The sequence below is a fragment of the Bombus huntii genome, unplaced genomic scaffold (assembly GCF_024542735.1).
Source record: "Bombus huntii isolate Logan2020A unplaced genomic scaffold, iyBomHunt1.1 ctg00000329.1, whole genome shotgun sequence".
Classification (NCBI taxonomy): Eukaryota; Metazoa; Arthropoda; class Insecta; order Hymenoptera; family Apidae; genus Bombus; species Bombus huntii.
The window spans coordinates 12,501-20,661 of NW_026099519.1; the positions used below are offsets into that span (position 1 = coordinate 12,501).

At 47.3% G+C, this 8,161-nt stretch overlaps 2 non-coding genes across 2 annotated transcripts; both read right to left on the reverse strand.

The window, feature by feature from the left end:
- Window positions 1–1,118: 1,118 nt before the first annotated feature.
- LOC126878016 (5.8S ribosomal RNA) lies at window positions 1,119–1,273 on the reverse strand. Its single transcript, XR_007695527.1, has one exon. It is a non-coding gene; the product is annotated as a 5.8S ribosomal RNA (ribosomal RNA).
- A 3,361-nt stretch (window positions 1,274–4,634) lies between these two features.
- LOC126878017 (small subunit ribosomal RNA) lies at window positions 4,635–6,557 on the reverse strand. Its single transcript, XR_007695528.1, has one exon. It is a non-coding gene; the product is annotated as a small subunit ribosomal RNA (ribosomal RNA).
- Between the last annotated feature and the right edge of the window lie 1,604 nt (window positions 6,558–8,161).

The window sequence follows — 8,161 nt, forward strand, 5'->3', positions numbered from 1 at the left end:
CGCGTTACATATATAATATGTAAGATTTCCGACGAACGTGGCTTTTCGGGAGCCAGGCGCGCGGGCAGAGAGATACACGACGACGGGGAAAATTCGTCCCGATACGAGTACGTGTACTCTCCGATCTCCGCGCGACGCTGGGGATCATACCTCCCTAAGTCGTCAGAGCGCTCGAAGAAATCTCGCGTGTGCGTTCCCGGATCTACGGCTGATACTTTCGGGGCTTGTAAAAAAGCACAGAGCGTGTAAAACGCAACGACGACCCATCGATGCGACGGTCCTCGTTGTTGTCAGTCGCTTTCGCGAAGAGACGGAGTGGGCATTCGATCCCTGGGGCTGTACGAGAGTCTTAAGAAAAGACGGTAGATTATGGCAAAGTTTCGCACGCCATCGAGTTTAGGTTTTTTTTTTGGTTCTCTCTTCTCTCCTCTCTCGACCGAGTTCCCATATTTGCTTTCTCTCTCAGTCTCGCCAAATATAATATTCTTTTAAGACGACGTCGGGGGCGCGGACCTTCGTGCGTCGAACACCGGCAAACGTAGCATATATCGCCTGATATGAAAAAAAAATCGGTCACGAGGAGAACACTACGAGTATATACGTTCGATAACCGATACACGAAGCGGTGCATAAGCGGGCGGTCGCCCTCGTAAGGACGACTCACGACGCCGCGAGCACTCACGCAGGTCCGTGACCGGTTCTCTCCGCTCTTATTCGTATCCCTTCGTATACCTTCGTCCGACTCTGAAACGTTCTCTTATAATTTTTAAGAAGAACGACGGCGGGTTGTCAAGGCAAGAAGGGACAGAGAGAGACAGAGGTAGAGTTTCGTAGTCTCCCGTGAACACGATAGATTATATATCGAGCATGCGTACGACTTGCACGGTCTCTGCACGACCGCGACGAACGCCGACGAGCGTCCAACAATCGCTCGTACGTCGCGTATGTTCTCTCCGTCCGCTCTTATTCGTATCCTCGTTCTTGTACCTTCGTCCGACTCTGAAACGTTCTCTTATATAAAGAAGAACGACGGCGGGTTGTTAAGGCAAGAAGGGACAGAGAGAGACAGATACGGAGAGTAACGATACGCAACGCAAGCAGTCTTAGGTTTACGTGAGCAACCCTCAGCCAGGCGTGGTCCAGGAATTGTATCCGTGGACCGCAATGTGCGTTCGAAATGTCGATGTTCATGTGTCCTGCAGTTCACACGTTGACGCGCAATTAGCTGCGTTCTTCATCGACCCACGAGCCAAGTGATCCACCGTTCAGGGTAATCTTTTATAAATTTACAACAGTTCAATACTCAAATGTACTCTTCTCGGTTCTAGCGAAGCCGAGTTCCGTCACGTTCGACCAACGGGAATCGAACGCGCAGAAGTCGCCATAGGATTGACGACACAAAAACGTTCGAAAAAAAAAGAAAACGACGAACGCGCGAAGATACGCGCGTTCGCCGGCCGGGCGTAAAGTACATTATGATATATAACAACCATCGAGATCGAAGCTCCGTTCGTCAGGAAACGACGGGGATATATACACACCCGATTCTGAATCCTCTGTACAGCACACGATCTCGCGAACGAGTAAGCACGGTGGCTAGCCCATGTTATATATGTGTTTGATTCTACTCTCTCGTCCAATTATTCAAGAAACAGCGCGCGTGCATCTCTCCATCGTTCGGGTGATAGTAAAGATTCGATGGGATTCGCGCGGCCGTCCGCCTCGAGCGGTCTTTCGTCCCAATATCCAGAAGCAGAGTTTGAAAAACTCTAGCGACGGCACGGGTGTCCGACTCACGACATCGAGGTTTCGAAGCCGGCGATCCCCTCCGAACGGATGGCGACCACGCGACCGACTGAAAGCATGAAAAATCGACGAAAGATAGAACACATCTCCGTTCGGGTGGTGTTTTTTTTTTTAAAAAAAAAAAAAACAAAAATTCGATGGGACTCGCAGCCATCGTCCTCGCGCGGTCTTTCGTCCCGATATCCAGAAGCAGAGTTTGAAAAACTCTAGCGACGGCACGGGTGTCCGACTCACGACAACGAGGATAGACAGCCGGTCCCCTCCGAACGGGTTATGCGACGATAAACTCGATGAAACTTTAGTCTCGTTCAGGTAGTGTGTGTCTTGTAAATCAAAAATTCGATGGGACTCGCATCCATCGTCCTCGCGCGGTCTTTCGTCCCAACATCCAGAAGCAGAGTTTGAAAAACTCTAGCGACGGCACGGGTGTCCGACTCACGACAACGAGGATAGACAGCCGGTCCCCTCTGAACGGTATATTATATATGAGATGATAGACGACAAACTGGATGAAACTTTAAGTCTCGTTCAGGTAGTGTGTAAATCAAAAATTCGATGGGACTCGCATCCGTCGTCCTCGCGCGGTCTTTCGTCCCGATATCCAGAAGCAGAGTTTGAAAAACTCTAGCGACGGCACGGGTCTCCGACTCACGACAACGAGGAAAGACAGCCGGTCCCCTCTGAACGGTATATTATATGAAACTTTAAGTCTCGTTCAGGTAGTGTTTAAATAAAAAATTCGATGGGACTCGCATCCGTCGTCCTCGCGCGGTCTTTCGTCCCGATATCCAGAAGCAGAGTTTGAAAAACTCTAGCGACGGCACGGGTGTCCGACTCACGACAACGAGGAAAGACAGCCGGTCCCCTCTGAACGGTATATTATATGAAACTTTAAGTCTCGTTCAGGTAGTGTTTAAATAAAAAATTCGATGGGACTCGCATCCGTCGTCCTCGCGCGGTCTTTCGTCCCGATATCCAGAAGCAGAGTTTGAAAAACTCTAGCGACGGCACGGGTGTCCGACTCACGACAACGAGGAAAGACAGCCGGTCCCCTCTGAACGGTATATTATATGAAACTTTAAGTCTCGTTCAGGTAGTGTGTAAGTCAAAAATTCGATGGGACTCGCATCCGTCGTCCTCGCGCGGTCTTTCGTCCCGATATCCAGAAGCAGAGTTTGAAAAACTCTAGCGACGGCACGGGTGTCCGACTCACGACAACGAGGATAGACAGCCGGTCCCCTCTGAACGGTATATAATATGAAACTTTAAGTCTCGTTCAGGTAGTGTGTAAGTCAAAAATTCGATGGGACTCGCATCCGTCGTCCTCGCGCGGTCTTTCGTCCCGATATCCAGAAGCAGAGTTTGAAAAACTCTAGCGACGGCACGGGTGTCCGACTCACGACAACGAGGATAGACAGCCGGTCCCCTCTGAACGGTATATAATATACATTATGCGACGGTAGACGATCAACTAGACGAAACTTTAGTCTCGTTCAGGTGGTGTAAAAAAAATTCGATGGGATACGCACGCACGGCTGTCGTCGTCCTCGAGCGGTCTTTCGTCCCAATATCCAGAAGCAGAGTTTGAAAAACTCTAGCGACGGCACGGGTGTCCGACTCACGACATCGAGGCTTCGAAGCCGGCGGCGTTCCCCTCTGAACGAACTTCGGCTAGACTAGTTACGAATCGTTGCTACACATCGTCTTCATCGTCGTCGTCGTCGACATCGACATCATCATCATATCATCATCATCATCATCATCATCATCGGTCATCGTCGCATAGCGGGCCAACATCCACGCGATGCGTCTTCGTTCTAGGTTACCCGATCCACGAGTATGTTACACGTGGTTTCGTTATTTCGAACGAAACGACATACGAAGAGCACACGCCCTTTGGGTAGGAAGCACGTTTCGAGAACGACGAGAGTTTCGATGAAAGAGACGAGAGAAGTCGACGCAGAAGGTATCCATGGATCTTCGAAGAGAACCTTCGAAGATGTATATCGGTATCCTTTCGCTCTGCGCGACTCGCTACAAGTTCTTTCGCTCTCGTCGACTCGTTCTAGACGCTTCGTTCGATCCCAAAGAGGAGTCTTCGATATGTCCCGTTGCTAGGAGGAGAACAAACGCAACACAGACCACGAAACATAGAAGAGAATAGGCGAGCATGATCACTCCGACACGAGGCACTTTAGAGATTTTCTTATTAGTTTGCATGGACTTTTATATTTCGTTTGTACGGTTTCCACGATGCAAATACGAAATACGAGATCGTGACGGCGGGTCTTTCTGTGTACGGCCTCTCGCAGGCGCCACGACTGCATTTCTCTTTACACCTGGTTTCCATCGTAATTTTTTCGTTTGATATCGAGCCTTAACTTTTGTTGGCTCTTTCGAAGCTAGAGTTCCCTTTTATTAGAATTTCATATATATATATATATATTATATGTTATATGTTTTATTCGGAGACGGCGGGTCTTTCTGTTTACGACCTCACGCAGGCGCCTCGAATAAGTTTCATTCGCATTTCGTTTTTATACTTGTATATATATATCTCTTCATCCCGATGATCGAGAGAGAGTGCCACCTTCTCTTCGTATAATTCCGTAGCTGGAGGGTCGTCTCCTCCTTAAGAATATTTCTATTCGTGCCAACGGAGGTTGCCAAGCTCCCTGGCGTTTTCGTTTGTTAAAGTATATAGCTTGTTAATACGTCGTATATACTTTCGTCGATACAGGAGGAGTACGGCTCCTTACCGACCATTGTGATATATATTTCATAGTTTTTATATGTGTTCAAGTCAAATTCTTTTGGTATCGTATCGTTAATGATCCTTCCGCAGGTTCACCTACGGAAACCTTGTTACGACTTTTACTTCCTCTAAATGATCAAGTTTGGTCATCTTCCCGGTAACATCGGCAATGCTTATCACATTGGCCGCGCACCAGTCCGAAGACCTCACTAAATCATTCAATCGGTAGTAGCGACGGGCGGTGTGTACAAAGGGCAGGGACGTAATCAACGCGAGCTTATGACTCGCGCTTACTGGGAATTCCTCGTTCATGGGGAATAATTGCAAGCCCCAATCCCTAGCACGAAGGAGGTTCAGCGGGTTACCCGGGCCTTTCGGCCAGGGAAAACACGCTGATTCCTTCAGTGTAGCGCGCGTGCGGCCCAGAACATCTAAGGGCATCACAGACCTGTTATTGCTCAATCTCGTGCGGCTAGAAGCCGCCTGTTCCTCTAAGAAGATTTGTTTGTACGTTGGTAGTAAAAACCCACCGACCGAAGCCGGGGGCCTTCGAGATACCATAAGTTACGTCTATTTAGCAGGCTAGAGTCTCGTTCGTTATCGGAATTAACCAGACAAATCGCTCCACCAACTAAGAACGGCCATGCACCACCACCCACCGAATCAAGAAAGAGCTATCAATCTGTCAATCCTTCCGGTGTCCGGGCCTGGTGAGGTTTCCCGTGTTGAGTCAAATTAAGCCGCAGGCTCCACTCCTGGTGGTGCCCTTCCGTCAATTCCTTTAAGTTTCAGCTTTGCAACCATACTTCCCCCGGAACCCAAAAGCTTTGGTTTCCCGGAAGCTGCCCGCCGAGTCATCGGAGGAACTTCGGCGGATCGCTGGCTGGCATCGTTTATGGTTAGAACTAGGGCGGTATCTGATCGCCTTCGAACCTCTAACTTTCGTTCTTGATTAATGAAAACATTTTTGGCAAATGCTTTCGCTTCTGTCCGTCTTGCGACGATCCAAGAATTTCACCTCTAACGTCGCAATACGAATGCCCCCATCTGTCCCTATTAATCATTACCTCGGGGCTCCGAAAACCAACAAAATAGAACCGAGGTCCTATTCCATTATTCCATGCACACAGTATTCAGGCGAAGGTAGCCTGCTTTAAGCACTCTAATTTGTTCAAAGTAAACGTATCGGCCCACCTCGACACTCAGTGAAGAGCACCGCGATGGGATATTAGTTGGACCGCCCGCGAGGAGCTAAGCCCACCGATAGGACGTACCACATAATGCCAGTTAAACACCGCGAGCGGTGAACCGACACTGTGACACACAGATTCAACTACGAGCTTTTTAACCGCAACAACTTTAATATACGCTATTGGAGCTGGAATTACCGCGGCTGCTGGCACCAGACTTGCCCTCCAATTGGTCCTCGTTAAAGGATTTAAAGTGTACTCATTCCGATTACGGGGCCTCGGATGAGTCCCGTATCGTTATTTTTCGTCACTACCTCCCCGTGCCGGGAGTGGGTAATTTGCGCGCCTGCTGCCTTCCTTGGATGTGGTAGCTGTTTCTCAGGCTCCCTCTCCGGAATCGAACCCTGATTCCCCGTTACCCGTTACAACCATGGTAGGCGCAGAACCTACCATCGACAGTTGATAAGGCAGACATTTGAAAGATGCGTCGCCGGTGCTAGATGACCATGCGATCAGCACAAAGTTATTCAGAGTCACCAAAACAAACGATGGACGGACAGACGAGCCATCCGCCACCGATTGGTTTTGATCTAATAAAAGCATTCCTACCATCTCTGGTCGGAATCTGTTTGCATGTATTAGCTCTAGAATTACCACAGTTATCCAAGTAAATGTAGGTATGATCTAAGAAACCATAACTGATTTAATGAGCCATTCGCGGTTTCACCTTAATGCGGCATGTACTGAGACATGCATGGCTTAATCTTTGAGACAAGCATATGACTACTGGCAGGATCAACCAGGGATCTTATTCGTATAACAATTCTTATAAATTTCGTTTAAGTTCTCTTCGTGTCGTAGGTGGGACGTAAGCACCGTACGACGAGACTTTTCGTTCTTAAGATAGATATATCTATAAAATATATCTCCTAGCGACGTTCGAGATACACCCATAGTTCAGTAATAATCTTCGAACGCCGCTCGCAGCCACTTTGTAATTCTCAACTCCACCTCCTCTCTTCTCTCTCTCTCTCTCTCTCATAGTCTTATATAAAATGTTTAGAATCGTACTTCTAAAGGAACATTTCCATAATGCTGTCTTCGTGTAAAAAGACTTATTAGAATATCTTAGCGGTAAAGCACGTATACGCACCTCACGCTGAACGAACAAGCGCGTATCCCAGTGCGTCGCGCTGGACATACCGTAAGAATATTCTTTCAATCGGTAGAACATTTTCGGCAGAAGACATACTACGCAAAGATAGTACGCTCCTACCGCCTCATCGGATACTTCTGCGAAAGCAGAAGTTTTTATAGAAAGCAGACGGTTATACTCTTTTGAATGAATCGATGCTCAGTTAGTACAAGCACACACGCATCTAACAATTTTTGTTAGAATACGTACACACAGGTCACCAGCTTCCCGACTCAGGGGAACCTTGCCACGATATTTGGTCATTACGTCCAGGACAGCGACCCGCGGCGCAGCAGTGTAGAGAAAAAACCAGAACGAGAACGGAGGAACAGTCGAGAAATAGCGTAAAATACACTAAGACTCGAGGAGCGGTGACTGAATTCTCAACCGAGGCCGTAGAATAGCCACGCGCTCAACGCTGTTCCGACCGAACCGTCCGGCTCGACGTCTCTCTTATAGATACGAAAGCGCCAGCCGGAAGGCCGGCGCCGGCCGGGCTAGCGGCCGCGCGCTTACGGTGCAAAACCTCCGTAGCAACGTACCGTTCGGAAGGGACGCTGGAACTTAGTCTCGCGAACGCTCGATCACTACTATACAAAGCCAATATCCAACCATCGAAATACATTACCAGACGTTTTATTAACATAATAGAAATGCATTTTTACCAAAAAATTAATTTTTTTTTTCACCGAAAAATTGCATCAGTAAACATACTCTTTTATCGAATACGGACAAAAAATAAGTTTATAATCAATTACAATACGTTAAAATAAGTAGAAATATGCAAAAAAATATATACCTTGTAACGTTAATTAACGAAAAAATTAGAAAAATATCCCAGTCGTGTCAGTTCGACGAACGCTAATTTTTTGAAAAAATCGATAAAAATGTTTAATCCCGACGTATTTAATAGAGATAGAACGATTCCCGTAAAAAAATTCATACCTTGTAACGCTTTTAAACGAATAAACTCGAAAAAACTTTTTCGCCCTCGGAATTTTTCTAAGTCCCAACGTACCGGCTCGGAATTTTTCTATGTTCCAACGACCGGTCGTGTCGGTCCAAACGTTTTTATATCCGTCTGCCGACGATATAAACGCTTAATCCCGACGTATTTTATCGAGTTATAACGATTTCTTGAAAAATATTCGTACGTTATAACGCTTTTTAACGAATTAATCGAAAAAGAGTGTTCGGTCCGAAAATTTTCTAAGT